Source organism: Leptodactylus fuscus, chromosome 4 (genome assembly GCF_031893055.1).
Source record: "Leptodactylus fuscus isolate aLepFus1 chromosome 4, aLepFus1.hap2, whole genome shotgun sequence".
Lineage (NCBI taxonomy): Eukaryota > Metazoa > Chordata > Amphibia > Anura > Leptodactylidae > Leptodactylus > Leptodactylus fuscus.
This window is the reverse complement of record NC_134268.1, coordinates 215142066-215160738: the sequence shown is the minus strand read 5'-3', so window position 1 is coordinate 215160738 and position 18673 is coordinate 215142066. Positions and strand designations below refer to the sequence as shown.

The 18673-nt window shown below is 37.3% G+C and overlaps 1 protein-coding gene across 3 annotated transcripts in view; it reads left to right on the top strand.

The window, feature by feature from the left end:
• DYNC1I1 (dynein cytoplasmic 1 intermediate chain 1) overlaps positions 1 to 18673 on the top strand; it is a 280263-nt gene that overhangs the window by 102773 nt on the left and 158817 nt on the right. The window lies entirely within an intron of this gene.

The following is an 18673-nucleotide window of genomic DNA, read 5'->3' as shown; positions in this document are numbered from 1 at the left end:
CCTCCAGGGATCAGATGTCATCAGATGTACAGCGCCACCACAGGGGAGATAAAGTATTACACACTGTCCATACATATCAGAGAGTTATAAGTGTAATGCTGGGTAGGGCAGGTCCTTCAGAGAGAACAGGTCCTCCAGAGAGTTGTCAGTGTATTGCAGGGCAGAACAGATCCTCCAGAGAGAACAGGTCCTCCAGAGAGTTGAGTTGTCAGTGTATTGCAGGGCAGGTCCTCCAGAGAGTTGTCAGTATATTGCAGGGCAGGTCCTTCAGAGAGAACAGATCCTCCAGAGAGTTGTCAGTGTATTGCAGGGCAGGGCAGGTCCTTCAGAGAGAACAGGTCCTCCAGAGAGTTGTCAGTGTATTGCAGGGCAGGTCCTCCAGAGAGTTGTCAGTATATTGCAGGGCAGGGCAGGTCCTTCAGAGAGAAAAGGTCCTCCAGAGAATTGTCAGTGTATTGCAGGGCAGGTCCTTCAGAGAGAACAGGTCCTCCAGAGAGTTGTCAGTGTATTGCAGGGCAGGTCCTCCAGAGAGTTGTCAGTATATTGCAGGGCAGGGCAGGTCCTTCAGAGAGAACAGGTCCTCCAGAGAGTTGTCAGTGTATTGCAGGGCAGGGAAGGTCCTTCAGAGAGAACAGGTCCTCCAGAGAGTTGCCAGTGTATTGCAGGGCAGGAAAGGTCCTCCAGAGAGCTGTCAGTGTATTGCAGGGCAGGGAAGGTCCTCCAGACTCCCTCTGTTGAAAATGGGTTGATTTTGTAGTATTTGGGGTATCTGGATACCATAATAATAGTCGTAGTATGATAAGACTCGTAAGTGTACGGCGAGATTCTTCTGTCGGCGCCCAAGCTGCGCTCTCTCACATCCATTCCTCATCTGGCAATAAAAGTCCACCCGACGAAAACCGGGAAAATTACTTTATCAGTTCCGGTTCCTGTTGACAAAAGTCAACAACTCTATTTTAGAAACAATTATGCGCAGCTACCGGCAAATAAAACGCAGATTTCATTCACCTGGTAATGGTTGTGATTTTTTTTTCTCTCCGCTTGCTCCGTTAAGCGCAATTTTCACGGCAGGGATGAAATATCACACGGAGCTCATTGTAATAAGCGATAGGTATCCAGAATAATGTTCAATCTAGAGCCGACCCGTAAGTATCTGTCAATCAGGAGCCGCAACTCCAAACACAGATGATTTAGATTCATGTAAGCAGCGTGATGAAGGTTTGGCGCGGGAGCGCTGCCGGCTGGAGTGAAGATGATAGGATTACCTCTGCTGTTTGCCCCCTTTCTGCTTTTTGTCCAGGCTGCTAAATCAAGACAAGCCTTGATGAAAAAAAAGCCAGCGTCTGGGATTTCGTTCTCCTCGTTCCTGCTGGGTTTTTCCTATTATAAATCCGCTGTCAAAAATGAGAACTTCACTTGCGGCTTAATTTTATGCAGGCGCGAACACCTTAGTTCAACACGTCTGCCGCGGGACCGTCCTTCGGCAGACGTGTTCTCATTCAAGTCGTCTCTGTGGAAAAGCGAAATTCAGGCTTTAGGTTTTCTGAGAGTCTTTTTTGGGTTTGGAGATTGGTAGGGGCTCCAGTTATGTGGCCCTCGATAGTGAGGTCAGGGCCACACGTCGTCATTAGGGTTGAACCGATTTCGAGATTTCAAGATCGATTTTAAAATCCGATTTCCGATCATTTTCCAGCTGATCCCGCTTAGGGGTTGCTTAAGGACCTTTGATAATGGCATTACAGGTCCTTTAGCAACTATAAATCCTATGTATACAGGCTCCCACTAGTGGCCAACAGTGGAACATAAGAGAAATGATTATTTTGTAATTTTTCAGTATTTCTTTGCAAGTTAAAACAATAAAAAATATTTTAAAAAATATAATACAGGGAAATTTTTATTTAATAAAAACATATTTATTTTTGGTAAAGGTTTAGTGTCCTTTATACAGTGAATTTCTGTATTTCTGGAGTGGCTATACATTTTCATACCCAATGGAGGCCGAATGTGTGAATACAGTTACTCAGGAGCGTAATGTGATTTACTGTCTAAGAATCCGCAGTGGGGTGGTCTAGTCATAATAACAACATCAAATCCTCAGATATGAAAAAAATGACAAAACCGCAGGACGTCCGATAAATTTTTGGCTTAGTGAAGAAGTGAAAGAGAGGTTTGACACAGATCCTTTATTTAATATACTCCCCACTGAGCGCAACTTATTCCACTGTCAAATGCTGAAGGCTGAGCGAGAAACCAATGCTCGGAACGAGACCAGGCATCTTATATCCAAAGTATCACCCACCGATCCTTACATTAGTCCTGGAGAATAAGTGTTTGTCTGCAGTCCTCCATGCTCCCATATCAGAGAACAACAGTATATCATCCATATTACATTTCTGTATTATTATAGTAGTTATATTCTTGTACATAGGAGCAGTATTATAGTAGTTATATTCTTGTACATAGGAGTAGTATTATAGTAGTTGTATTCTTCTACATAGGAGCAGTATTATAGTAGTTATATTCTTGTACATAGGACAGTATTATAGTAGTTATATTCTTGTACATAGGAGCAGTATTATAGTAGTTATATTCTTGTACATAGGAGCAGTATTATAGTAGTTATATTCTTGTACATAGGAGCAGTATTATAGTAGTTATATTCTTGTACATAGGAGTAGTATTATAGTAGTTATATTCTTGTACATAGGAGCAGTATTATAGTAGTTATATTCTTATACATAGGAGTAGTATTATAGTAGTTATATTCTTGTACATAGGAGCAGTATTATAGTAGTTATATTCTTGTACATAGGAGCAGTATTATAGTAGTTATATTCTTGTACATAGGAGTAGTATTATAGTAGTTATATTCTTGTACATAGGAGTAGTATTATAGTAGTTATATTCTTGTACATAGGAGCAGAATTATAGTAGTTATATTCTTATACATAGGAGTAGTATTATAGTAGTTATATTCTTGTACATAGGAGCAGTATTATAGTAGTTATATTCTTGTACATAGGAGGTAATTTTTATTAGTAAAAACAAAACAAAAATACATTACATTCCAGCAGAATTAATAACTAATTAATAATAATAATAATAATATAACATAAATCAGACATGTCTGTCAGATAACAAAAATGAGAATCACTTTAACTTAAGAGTCCATTGCTGGCAGGATAAAGAGGGGGAAAAAATAAATAAATCCATAAATAAATGAACAGACTTATTTGCAGTGTTATCAGAATATTCAGCAATCGATATATACATTTCTCCACAATTTTACATTATCAGACTTTTTTCTGACCTCCAGAGACTTTATCCACCTCAGTTCAGACATGATATATGTGACAGCGGTCATATGACGGAAGGGCTCTCTGTGTAGGGACACCTGGGTCCTCGTATGCCAGTGATAATATTTGATGACAGTAATAATAATATACAGGGTCTCCCGGTTAATGTCACCTATATTAGTTGGGATGCCATATATGATTTCGGGGTATTTGAGTGATTGTAATCGGGGAATTTTCAGCCTCCGGGATATTTCCTGCCAGATCTTTCGCCCTCCCCCGCACTCTGATATAAAATGTGCCATGGTCTCCTCCTGCTGACAACCTAATGGACATGCCCGATCTGTCACACTGAGATGCTTTAAGTTGCCTCTTACAAAAAGTTTCCCATGCAGAGATAGCCAGGCAATGTCAAAGAACTTTGCAGGGAGCCTCAGACCAGTGAGGAGCCTCAGACTATCCTGCAGGGTTATAGATGTACAGTCCCTCAATGCCGGCTGGAGACAATAGAAGGTCTTACATACCCTGGTGTATAGATCTCTCCTGGTCTTACTCACCAGATAGGTCTTTTCAATACCCCATTTTTTTAGGCACCTTATGCCATAGTCCAGATACTGGGGGAGGTAGTCACGAGTCGATCGACCCCTCTTAAGGCTGCCGCCTCGCACCCAGGATTCTGCAAAAGGCAATATCCAGTCCCTGATACTATTTACCCACAGGGAGCTGTTATCTGAGTCCAGGCAACCAAAATTTACTTTTAGAAACATGGAGTCAAAAAACACCCTTGGATTTAACATATCCAGCCCACCCTCTCTCCTCTGTAGGTAGGTTATCCCTCTTTTTACTGGGTTCAACCTGTTCCCCCACAAAAGTTGGAAGAACAGGCTAAAGAGCCTAGCGGAGAAAGATTCTGGCAAAGGAAAGACAACAGAGACGTACAAGAAGACAGGGACCAGGTAAGTCTTCAACATTTTAACCCTTTCTCTATAGGTCAGCCTCCAGTTCTTCCATCGCTGAACCTTTGCATTTCCGGATTCCAACTTTTCTTCCCAATTTAGTCTGCAATTATCATCCCTCCCGAATTTCACCCCAAGGATCTTAATATAGGAGGAGGCCTGGGCAAACTGCGGCAGATCAAATGTAGGACCAGTATGACCCGTCCAGAGAGCTTGACTCTTCTCAAGGTTGACAAGAGACCCGGAGGCCTCTGAGTAACTTCTGATGGCTGCAGACAACATCTCCACCTCACGAGGCTCAGATATCACCACAGTCACATCATCCGCGTAGGCAACAACTCTCAGGGGCAAGCAGTGGGGGACCGGCGCCCCCTGAAAATCACACTCCTGCAGTGACCTAAGAAACGGGTCTATGGCAAACACATACAGTAATGGACTCAGTGGGCAACCTTGTCTCACCCCTGCCTCAACCCTGAAAGCATCACCCTGCCAACCATTAATCAGAGGAAAGCTCTCCGCCTCACGGTACAAAGTTCTCAGCCAATCCACAAATTGTCCCGGAATACCGTACTTTGTCAAAGTCGCCCATAGATACTCATGGTCTACTCTGTCAAAGGCCTTAGCCTGGTCAAGACTCACAACATATCTCCCACACCTCAGAGCTTTACATCTCTCAAACATCTCCCTTATCGAGATAACTGCTCCAGAGATGTTCCGCCCTTTAACTGTGCCAAACTGTGAGCCTGCCAACAGTGCCGGGGACAAACAAACTAATCTAGAGAACAGAATTTTTGCAAGAATCTTCCTATCGACATTCAAGAGGGCAATCGGCCTCCAGTTCTTGATGTCACTAGGCTCTTTACCTTTAGACAGCAGGATCAGGGAGGACACTCTCATGGATGGAGGCATCAGGTGGTTTCCTAGACTAGTTTTGTATACATCCACGAGAATTGGTGCCAAGAGGTCTCGGAATTTCTTATAGAACTCAGCTGTAATCCCATCTGGACCTGGTGCCTTCTTCAGATGTAACTTATCTATGGCCTCTTTCACCTCCTCCACTGTTAACTCTGCTGTCAAAGGAGAAAAGTCCAAATCATTAGTATCAGGACCTGGAGTTGCCTCCAAGAATTGAGCCACCTTCTCTCTATCCAAAACCTTCTTCTGAAACAAGTCAGCATAGTAAGTTCTCACCACCCCCAGGATACCCTCCCGAGACTCCTGTAACACACCCTGGGAGTCAGTGAGACCTGTGACCGATTTATTTGCCACCCGCTCCCTGCAATTCTCAAAAGGATCCGGAGCCCCTAAGGACCCATAATCCCGTTCAAGAACCAGGGATGTATACCTGCGGTACTGATACTGACTGATCTCAGATTTCAGCCGGTCAATCTTCTGTTGGTTATCCCCGCCCGCCGAATAGAGTGACTCTAATTCTTTCCGCAGCCTGAGATACTGGCTATACTTACTCTTCCCCTTCTTAACTGACAGTCTCCTTAAGAGGGATCTGATCTCCTCCTTGACATCCTCCCACCAGTCTGCCATGTTGTCATAAAACACCACTCTCTCAAGCTGGTTCTGAAATAGAGAGTGGACACAACTCCGGACACAGTCATCGTCCAAGAGGCTGGAATTGAGCTTCCATAGGCCTCTCCCAATATCAGGGCGTTTTGTGGAGCCCAAGCAAAAATACAAAGCCAGATGGTCAGAATAAGGGACTGTCTTTTCACTTTTCTCACTAACATGCTCAGCGGGACTGACCAGAGCTAAGTCTATCCGACTGCATCTACCAGCGCAGGAGTAAGTGAATTTTGGTTTCCTACCACCCTCAGTAAACACATCAGACAGACCAGCCTGTGAAATAATTCTGCTTAAGACCTTGCAGTCCCTGGTGAGAGGCCGACCAGTAGGTCTGTCACTGGATGACATGGTGGCATTGAAGTCCCCTGCCATGACTACCGGAACAGATGTAAACAAGTACTGCTTGACTTCATCAAACAGACGTGCCCTTTCCATCACCGACTGCGGTGGACCATAGATATTAATGAGTCGGAGCCTTCTGCCTCGGATGGTAACTTCTAAAACCAGGCACCTCCCCATCAGAACCTCAGTTAGTCTGTGTATGGTGACATCAGGGGTGTTAAACAGTATAGAAACCCCGGCATAAGGTTCCACAGCCAGAGACCAGAAGGACGGGCCAGATTTCCATTCTCTCTCTGCTTCTCGTATTAGTCCTAAAGTATTTAAACGGGTTTCTTGTAAGAAATAGACATCGGCATCAAGATATCTCAGATGTTCATACACTGCGTGTCTTGTCCTCCTTGCTTGGATGCTATTCACATTACTAGAGATAACTTTAAGATAGAAACCTGCCATCAGAACAACTAGGAATATGAGAAACAGAGAGATGGGCCCCATTGTCATAGATCAGAGTCAGAGGTGTCCTGGTGACCAGCTGTTTCCATGTCTGATTCGGACTGCCCCTCATCTCGGTGGGGTCTCCTCTTATTGGGAGGATCGCCCTCTGGTTCATCCTCATACTCCGCCATCATTCGTGAGAGTTCTCTGTCTAGTTCTGCTTCTCCGTCTGACTCTGATAGGACACTAAATCTATTCCCCGTTGCAGTGACCTCGCCTGCACTACTTACTCTCATCTTTGTGGGCTTTTCTACCGTGGTCCACTCACCCTCAGGCTTACGGCTGGCTTTATCCTTCTTCCTCCTTTTATTATTGTTGGATGATCGGGCAGGAGAAGAGACGACCACTGAGGGTTGTACAACCTGCTCGACAACCTCCATGGTCGTCTCAATGGGACCTGACTCGGCCTGGTCTTGGGTGGTATCACCTGTATGTGGTTGAGGCTCCGCCTCCGTGACTACTGACCCTGACAATAGCGCCTCCTCCTCCTCCTGTATGTCATCAGCCGCTGCCAGCAAGTCCTCATCAGGGCTATCCTTACAGATGTTATGCCAGGCATCAGGACAATCTCTGTGGGGGTGACCGATCCGACCGCACAGGTTACACCTAATGCTTTGGCATGTGGCACTCACGTGGCCCATTTCATTACATAGGCTACACTTTACCATGGAGCATACACTGGCCACATGGCCGGCCTTCCCACACTTGAAGCACCGGCGAGGCTGACCCGCATAGAAGCAGATCCCTTTTTCTCGGCCTATAAAGAACGAATTGGGCAGATGTTGGGTTATGTTGTTCTGCTGACGCAACTTCACCAGGACCCTCCACCCACCGGTCCAGACCCCGTCTTCATCCCTGTTCTTACTAAGATCGGACATGAGGTCACAATGCCTCCTGAGCCAGATGACAATATCCTGAGGGGGAACGGCTTCATTCCAAAATACAATTGTGACAGAGGCTGTATCTGGCCTAGAGATGGGGATGAAACTGAACTTATCCCAACCTTCCGTATCTCTCAACCTGGTGAGATTGGCCCAGAACCGGTCCAGATCAGACATCAGCTTAAAACTAACATCATACCCCTGGCGGTCAGGAAGGTTTATGACGGCCAGGATATCAGTCGGCACAAAGCCCATCTGGGTACATAGGAGCTCTCGGACCACAAACCTCCTATCCGGCAGATCCTCCTTGGCACCTCCGTGCCTAAACCTGACTACATTCCTCCTCCTGAAAGCCTGGCCTGTATAACTGGAGTTTGATGCAAAAGATGGAGCACCGCGGCTCCAGGCATTCCCTGAGGAGGTACGGCCGGATCCGCCATCTTGGCGTGTTTGTGGGCGCTGTGTGGGCTGCTGAGCACCTGTACCATGTGGTTCTGCTACTGTGCGAGTATCTAGAGGGGGAAAGTCCTGCACACTGGACTGTCCTGTGTCCGCCCCACCATCAACCTCTATGTCTGCAATATCACCAGACTCCAGAGACTGGACTGCAGAGGGGTCTGACGCCATAGATAGTGAAGGATCCCCCCCAGAAACACCTTCCCCTGCTGGGCCGTTATCACATACAGGAATATCCATAATATCAGGCACATTAGTCAGACAATCAGCGGCAGCAGAGTCCTGCACAGCAGAGTCCATATTAGTATTATAGTCAGCGGCAGCAGAGTCCTGCATAGCAGAGTCCATATTACCACTACAGTCAGCGGCAGCAGAGTCCTGCACAACAGAGTCCACAACCTGTAACCCCAAATATGTTACTCCCCCAGTACCTTCAGGTAAGAGTCCATAGTCCTGCTGCAATGACTTGTCTCCTGGGACTTGTGGTGTCTGCACAGCTGCTACTTCATTACCATTAGGCAGGGGTCCATGACCTGGTTGCAAAGTGCTGGTTGCTGGGACTTGTGGTGCCTTGCTGAGAACTGCTGCAGGTTTTTGCTGTTGCTGAACACTGGTCGCTTTCCCGTACAAATTCCCTTCCTTAAAAGGGAAACTTGCTGGCTGCAGAACTGGTTTTACATGGGACTGCTGGCTGCCACCTTGAGAGGGTTCAGACCCAGCTTTAGCACAAGGTGATGGTGACTTCTGGTATTCCTGGAACCGCTGCTGGTTTCTGTATGATTCTCCCACCGGTCCCATTTGCTCCAGTACAGTCTCGGTCTCCCGTACGTTCTCGGCGAGCTCTTTCGCCAGTGCGCTCAGCTTCCTGTCCAGTAACACCAGTTTCTCAGGGCATGCAGACTTTTTTAGATTATACGCACATTCAATCTGTCTCTGCAGATATATTTTACTGGCCTTCAATGTCTCCAGTCGCTTGACCAGTGCTGGGATCTCGTCTGCCAGGCGCAGTTCTGGTGCTCGCTCAGTAGCTGTGACAGTCTGTGCATTGTTGGAAAGCTTTGCAGGTTGGTTACCCCCAGTATGGCTTCTGGTTGGTGTAGCCTGTGATTTCTGACATGCTACGGCTGTTGTCACTGCCATGGGCCCACAATGTCCAGACTGGGGACTATGTCCCAGTTTATTTCCAGTGACTGTACTGCTGGTACCTTGAAGCTTCCCCGCTGGTCTCCCTTTGATCTCCTCCACTGCCTTCACTACATTTTTGTAGTTACCGCTTCCAGATCTTGTCCGCTCAGACCGTACCAATACAGACTGCTGCATGTTCTCCTGCATGGTCTGCTTCTCCAGGGATGTTCTCCTCTGTCTGCAGGAGGGTGGGGTGGACTGGACACCTGCAACCTGCAATGGAGTCTGCACAGGCTGCAAAGTTTGCTCCTTACATTCAACCATTTTGCTTGGTTGTTGCACCGTACTACTGCTTGCTTCCGTTACTTCTTCCTTTACAACTTTCTTCCCATCTTGGCTTGCTGCACTAGGACTGCTGACACACTGGACACGATTCCCATTACTGGGGACTTTAGGATTTCCATCCATTTTTTTAGTTGTCTGGGAATTGCTTCCCAGAGAAGGCCTTGGAGCCTGGGCCTTGGCAGGGGAACTTCCCCACCCAGGGCGGCCCCGCCCTGGGCTATCTCCAGACATCAGGAGCCTCAGGAGAGCTACAAAAACACGTCCTCACAGCTAGGAGGTAGTATTATAGTAGTTATATTCTTGTACATAGGAGTAGTATTATAGTAGTAATATTCTTGTACATAGGAGCAGTATTATAGTAGTTATATTCTTGTACATAGGAGGTAGTATTATAGTAGTTATATTCTTGTACATAGGAGTAGTATTATAGTAGTAATATTCTTGTACATAGGAGCAGTATTATAGTAGTTATATTCTTGTACATAGGAGTAGTATTATAGTAGTTATATTCTTGTACATAGGAGCAGTATTATAGTAGTTATATTCTTGTACATAGGAGTAGTATTATAGTAGTTATATTCTTGTACATAGAAGCAGTATTATAGTAGTTATATTCTTATACATAGGAGTAGTATTATAGGAGTTATATTCTTGTACATAGGAGCAGTATTATAGTAGTTATATTCTTGTACATAGGAGTAGTATTATAGTAGTTATATTCTTGTACATAGGAGGTAGTATTATAGTAGTTATATTCTTGTACATAGGAGTAGTATTATAGTAGTTATATTCTTGTACATAGGAGTAGTATTATAGTAGTTATATTCTTGTACATAGGAGCAGTATTATAGTAGTTATATTCTTGTACATAGGAGTAGTATTATAGTAGTTATATTCTTGTACATAGGATTAGTATTATAGGAGTTATATTCTTGTACATAGGAGCAGTATTATAGTAGGTATATTCTTGTACATAGAAGCAGTATTATAGTAGTTATATTCTTGTACATAGGAGGTAGTATTATAGTAGTTATATTCTTGTACATAGGAGTAATATTATAGTATTTATACTCTTGTACATAGAAGCAGTATTATAGTAGTTATATTCTTGTACATAGTAGTATTATAGTAGTTATATTCTTGTACATAGGAGTAGTATTATAGTAGTAATATTCTTGTACATAGGAGCAGTATTATAGTAGTTATATTCTTGTACATAGGAGTAGTATTATAGTAGTAATATTCTTGTACATAGGAGCAGTATTATAGGAGTTATATTCTTGTACATAGGAGCAGTATTATAGTAGGTATATTCTTGTACATAGGAGGTAGTATTATAGTAGTTATATTCTTGTACATAGGAGGTAGTATTATAGTAGTTATATTCTTGTACATAGGAGTAGTATTATAGTAGTAATATTCTTGTACATAGGAGCAGTATTATAGGAGTTATATTCTTGTACATAGGAGCAGTATTATAGTAGGTATATTCTTGTACATAGGAGCAGTATTATAGTAGTTATATTCTTGTACATAGGAGCAGTATTATAGTAGTTATATTCTTGTACATAGGAGTAGTATTATAGTAGTTATATTCTTGTACATAGGAGCAGTATTATAGTAGTTATATTCTTGTACATAGCAGGTAGTATTATAGTAGTTATATTCTTGTACATAGGAGTAGTATTATAGGAGTTATATTCTTGTACATAGGAGCAGTATTATAGTAGGTATATTCTTGTACATAGGAGCAGTATTATAGTAGTTATATTCTTGTACATAGGAGTAGTATTATAGTAGTTATATTCTTGTACATAGAGGGCAGTATTATAGTAGTTATATTCTTGTACATAGGAGTAGTATTATAGTAGTTATATTCTTGTACATAGGAGCAGTATTATAGTAGTTATATTCTTGTACATAGGACAGTATTATAGTAGTTATATTCTTGTACATAGGAGTAGTATTATAGTAGTTATATTCTTGTACATAGGAGCAGTATTATAGTAGTTATATTCTTGTACACAGGAGTAGTATTATAGTAGTTATATTCTTGTACATAGGAGCAGTATTATAGTAGTTATATTCTTGTACACAGGAGCAGTATTATAGTAGTTATATTCTTGTACATAGGACAGTATTATAGTAGTTATATTCTTGTACATAGGAGTAGTATTATAGTAGTTATATCTTGTACATAGGAGCAGTATTATAGTAGTTATATTCTTGTACATAGGAGTAGTATTATAGTAGTTATATTCTTGTACATAGGAGCAGTATTATAGTAGTTATATTCTTGTACATAGGAGTAGTATTATAGTAGTTATATTCTTGTACATAGAAGCAGTATTATAGTAGTTATATTCTTATACATAGGAGTAGTATTATAGTAGTTATATTCTTGTACATAGGAGCAGTATTATAGTAGTTATATTCTTATACATAGGAGTAGTATTATAGTAGTTATATTCTTGTACATAGGAGTAGTATTATAGTAGTTATATTCTTCTACATAGGAGCAGTATTATAGTAGTTATATTCTTGTACATAGGACAGTATTATAGTAGTTATATTCTTGTACATAGGAGTAGTATTATAGTAGTTATATTCTTGTACATAGGAGCAGTATTATAGTAGTTATATTCTTGTACATAGGAGTAGTATTATAGTAGTTATATTCTTGTACATAGGAGTAGTATTATAGTAGTTATATTCTTGTACATAGGAGCAGTATTATAGTAGTTATATTCTTATACATAGGAGTAGTATTATAGTAGTTATATTCTTGTACATAGGAGTAGTATTATAGTAGTTATATTCTTGTACATAGGAGCAGTATTATAGTAGTTATATTCTTATACATAGGAGTAGTATTATAGTAGTTATATTCTTGTACATAGGAGCAGTATTATAGTAGTTATATTCTTATACATAGGAGTAGTATTATAGTAGTTATATTCTTGTACATAGGAGTAGTATTATAGTAGTTATATTCTTGTACATAGGAGCAGTATTATAGTAGTTATATTCTTGTACATAGGAGCAGTATTATAGTAGTTATATTCTTGTACATAGGAGGTAGTATTATAGTAGTTATATTCTTGTACATAGGAGTAGTATTATAGTAGTTATATTCTTGTACATAGGAGTAGTATTATAGTAGTTATATTCTTGTACATAGGAGCAGTATTATAGTAGTTATATTCTTGTACATAGGAGTAGTATTATAGTAGTTATATTCTTGTACATAGGAGTAGTATTATAGGAGTTATATTCTTGTACATAGGAGCAGTATTATAGTAGGTATATTCTTGTACATAGGAGCAGTATTATAGTAGTTATATTCTTGTACATAGGAGCAGTATTATAGTAGTTATATTCTTGTACATAGGAGCAGTATTATAGTAGTTATATTCTTGTACATAGGAGGTAGTATTATAGTAGTTATATTCTTGTACATAGGAGTAATATTATAGTATTTATACTCTTGTACATAGAAGCAGTATTATAGTAGTTATATTCTTGTACATAGTAGTATTATAGTAGTTATATTCTTGTACATAGGAGTAGTATTATAGTAGTTATATTCTTGTACATAGGAGCAGTATTATAGTAGTTATATTCTTGTACATAGGAGTAGTATTATAGTAGTTATATTCTTGTACATAGGAGTAGTATTATAGTAGTTATACTCTTGTACATAGGAGCAGTATTATAGTAGTTATATTCTTGTGCATAGGAGCAGTATTATAGTAGTTATATTCTTGTACATAGGAGTAGTATTATAGTAGTTATATTATTGTACATAGGAGGTAGTATTATAGTAGTTATATCTTGTACATAGGAGCAGTATTATAGTAGTTATATTCTTGTACATAGGAGTAGTATTATAGTAGTTATATTTTTGTACATAGGAGCAGTATTATAGTAGTTATATTCTTGTACATAGGAGGAGTGTTATAGTAGTTATATTCTTGTACATAGGAGCAGTATTATAGTAGTTATATTCTTGTACATAGGAGCAGTATTATTGTAGTTATATTCTTGTACATAGGAGCAGTATTATGGTAGTTATATTCTTGTACATAAGAGCAGTATTATGGTAGTGATATTCTTGTACATAGGAGCAGTATTATAGTAGGTATATTCTTGTACATAGGAGTAGTATTATAGTAGTTATATTCTTGTACATAGGAGTAGTATTATAGTAGTTATATTCTTGTACATAGGAGTAGTATTATAGTAGTTATATTCTTGTACATAGGAGCAGTATTATAGTAGTTATATTCTTGTACATAGGAGCAGTATTATAGCAGTTATATTCTTGTACATAGCAGCAGTATTATAGTAGTTATATTCTTATACATAGGAGTAGTATTATAGTAGTTATATTCTTGTACATAGGACAGTATTATAGTAGTTATATTCTTGTACATAGGAGTAGTACTATAGTAGTTATATTCTTGTACATAGGAGCAGTATTATAGTAGTTATATTCTTGTGCATAGGAGTAGTATTATAGTAGTTATATTCTTGTACATAGGAGTAGTATTATAGTAGTTATATTCTTGTACATAGGAGTAGTATTATAGTAGTTATATTCTTGTACATAGAGGGCAGTATTATAGTAGTTATATTCTTGTACATAGGAGTAGTATTATAGTAGTTATATTCTTGTACATAGGAGCAGTATTATAGTAGTTATATTCTTGTACATAGGACAGTATTATAGTAGTTATATTCTTGTACATAGGAGTAGTATTATAGTAGTTATATTCTTGTACATAGGAGCAGTATTATAGTAGTTATATTCTTGTACATAGGAGTAGTATTATAGTAGTTATATTCTTGTACATAGAAGCAGTATTATAGTAGTTATATTCTTATACATAGGAGTAGTATTATAGTAGATATATTCTTGTACATAGGAGCAGTATTATAGTAGTTATATTCTTATACATAGGAGTAGTATTATAGTAGTTATATTCTTGTACATAGGAGTAGTATTATAGTAGTTGTATTCTTCTACATAGGAGCAGTATTATAGTAGTTATATTCTTGTACATAGGACAGTATTATAGTAGTTATATTCTTGTACATAGGAGTAGTATTATAGTAGTTATATTCTTGTACATAGGAGCAGTATTATAGTAGTTATATTCTTGTACATAGGAGTAGTATTATAGTAGTTATATTCTTGTACATAGGAGTAGTATTATAGTAGTTATATTCTTGTACATAGGAGCAGTATTATAGTAGTTATATTCTTATACATAGGAGTAGTATTATAGTAGTTATATTCTTGTACATAGGAGCAGTATTATAGTAGTTATATTCTTGTACATAGGAGCAGTATTATAGTAGTTATATTCTTGTACATAGGAGTAGTATTATAGTAGTTATATTCTTGTACATAGGAGTAGTATTATAGTAGTTATATTCTTGTACATAGGAGCAGTATTATAGTAGTTATATTCTTATACATAGGAGTAGTATTATAGTAGTTATATTCTTGTACATAGGAGCAGTATTATAGTAGTTATATTCTTGTACATAGGAGCAGTATTATAGTAGTTATATTCTTGTACATAGGAGGTAGTATTATAGTAGTTATATTCTTGTACATAGGAGTAGTATTATAGTAGTTATATTCTTGTACATAGGAGTAGTATTATAGTAGTTATATTCTTGTACATAGGAGCAGTATTATAGTAGTTATATTCTTGTACATAGGAGTAGTATTATAGTAGTTATATTCTTGTACATAGGATTAGTATTATAGGAGTTATATTCTTGTACATAGGAGCAGTATTATAGTAGGTATATTCTTGTACATAGAAGCAGTATTATAGTAGTTATATTCTTGTACATAGGAGGTAGTATTATAGTAGTTATATTCTTGTACATAGGAGTAATATTATAGTATTTATACTCTTGTACATGGAAGCAGTATTATAGTAGTTATATTCTTGTACATAGTAGTATTATAGTAGTTATATTCTTGTACATAGGAGTAGTATTATAGTAGTTATATTCTTGTACATAGGAGCAGTATTATAGTAGTTATATTCTTGTACATAGGAGTAGTATTATAGTAGTTATATTCTTGTACATAGGAGTAGTATTATAGTAGTTATACTCTTGTACATAGGAGCAGTATTATAGTAGTTATATTCTTCTACATAGAGGGCAGTATTATAGTAGTTATATTCTTGTACATAGGAGTAGTATTATAGTAGTTATATTCTTGTACATAGGAGCAGTATTATAGTAGTTATATTCTTGTACATAGGACAGTATTATAGTAGTTATATTCTTGTACATAGGAGTAGTATTATAGTAGTTATATTCTTGTACATAGGAGCAGTATTATAGTAGTTATATTCTTGTACACAGGAGTAGTATTATAGTAGTTATATTCTTGTACATAGGAGCAGTATTATAGTAGTTATATTCTTGTACACAGGAGCAGTATTATAGTAGTTATATTCTTGTACATAGTACAGTATTATAGTAGTTATATTCTTGTACATAGGAGTAGTATTATAGTAGTTATATCTTGTACATAGGAGCAGTATTATAGTAGTTATATTCTTGTACATAGGAGTAGTATTATAGTAGTTATATTCTTGTACATAGGAGCAGTATTATAGTAGTTATATTCTTGTACATAGGAGTAGTATTATAGTAGTTATATTCTTGTACATAGAAGCAGTATTATAGTAGTTATATTCTTATACATAGGAGTAGTATTATAGTAGTTATATTCTTGTACATAGGAGCAGTATTATAGTAGTTATATTCTTATACATAGGAGTAGTATTATAGTAGTTATATTCTTGTACATAGGAGTAGTATTATAGTAGTTATATTCTTCTACATAGGAGCAGTATTATAGTAGTTATATTCTTGTACATAGGACAGTATTATAGTAGTTATATTCTTGTACATAGGAGTAGTATTATAGTAGTTATATTCTTGTACATAGGAGCAGTATTATAGTAGTTATATTCTTGTACATAGGAGTAGTATTATAGTAGATATATTCTTGTACATAGGAGTAGTATTATAGTAGTTATATTCTTGTACATAGGAGCAGTATTATAGTAGTTATATTCTTATACATAGGAGTAGTATTATAGTAGTTATATTCTTGTACATAGGAGTAGTATTATAGTAGTTATATTCTTGTACATAGGAGCAGTATTATAGTAGTTATATTCTTGTACATAGGAGCAGTATTATAGTAGTTATATTCTTGTACATAGGAGTAGTATTATAGTAGTTATATTCTTGTACATAGGAGTAGTATTATAGTAGTTATATTCTTGTACATAGGAGTAGTATTATAGTAGTTATATTCTTGTACATAGGAGCAGTATTATAGTAGTTATATTCTTGTACATAGGAGTAGTATTATAGTAGTTATATTCTTGTACATAGGAGTAGTATTATAGGAGTTATATTCTTGTACATAGGAGCAGTATTATAGTAGGTATATTCTTGTACATAGGAGCAGTATTATAGTAGTTATATTCTTGTACATAGGAGCAGTATTATAGTAGTTATATTCTTGTACATAGGAGCAGTATTATAGTAGTTATATTCTTGTACATAGGAGGTAGTATTATAGTAGTTATATTCTTGTACATAGGAGTAATATTATAGTATTTATACTCTTGTACATAGAAGCAGTATTATAGTAGTTATATTCTTGTACATAGGAGCAGTATTATAGTAGTTATATTCTTGTACATAGGAGCAGTATTATAGTAGTTATATTCTTGTACATAGGAGCAGTATTATAGTAGTTATATTCTTGTACATAGGAGCAGTATTATAGTAGTTATATTCTTGTACATAGGAGTAGTATTATAGTAGTTATATTATTGTACATAGGAGGTAGTATTATAGTAGTTATATCTTGTACATAGGAGCAGTATTATAGTAGTTATATTCTTGTACATAGGAGTAGTATTATAGTAGTTATATTTTTGTACATAGGAGCAGTATTATAGTAGTTATATTCTTGTACATAGGAGGAGTGTTATAGTAGTTATATTCTTGTACATAGGAGCAGTATTATAGTAGTTATATTCTTGTACATAGGAGCAGTATTATAGTAGTTATATTCTTGTACATAGGAGCAGTATTATGGTAGTTATATTCTTGTACATAAGAGCAGTATTATGGTAGTGATATTCTTGTACATAGGAGCAGTATTATAGTAGGTATATTCTTGTACATAGGAGTAGTATTATAGTAGTTATATTCTTGTACATAGGAGTAGTATTATAGTAGTTATATTCTTGTACATAGGAGTAGTATTATAGTAGTTATATTCTTGTACATAGGAGCAGTATTATAGTAGTTATATTCTTGTACATAGGAGCAGTATTATAGTAGTTATATTCTTGTACATAGCAGCAGTATTATAGTAGTTATATTCTTATACATAGGAGTAGTATTATAGTAGTTATATTCTTGTACATAGGACAGTATTATAGTAGTTATATTCTTGTACATAGGAGTAGTACTATAGTAGTTATATTCTTGTACATAGGAGCAGTATTGTAGTAGTTATATTCTTGTGCATAGGAGTAGTATTATAGTAGTTATATTCTTGTACATAGGAGTAGTATTATAGTAGTTATATTCTTGTACATAGGAGTAGTATTATAGTAGTTATATTCTTGTACATAGAGGGCAGTATTATAGTAGTTATATTCTTGTACATAGGAGTAGTATTATAGTAGTTATATTCTTGTACATAGGAGCAGTATTATAGTAGTTATATTCTTGTACATAGGACAGTATTATAGTAGTTATATTCTTGTACATAGGAGTAGTATTATAGTAGTTATATTCTTGTACATAGGAGTAGTATTATAGTAGTTGTATTCTTCTACATAGGAGCAGTATTATAGTAGTTATATTCTTGTACATAGGACAGTATTATAGTAGTTATATTCTTGTACATAGGAGTAGTATTATAGTAGTTATATTCTTGTACATAGGAGCAGTATTATAGTAGTTATATTCTTGTACATAGGAGTAGTATTATAGTAGTTATATTCTTGTACATAGGAGTAGTATTATAGTAGTTATATTCTTGTACATAGGAGCAGTATTATAGTAGTTATATTCTTATACATAGGAGTAGTATTATAGTAGTTATATTCTTGTACATAGGAGCAGTATT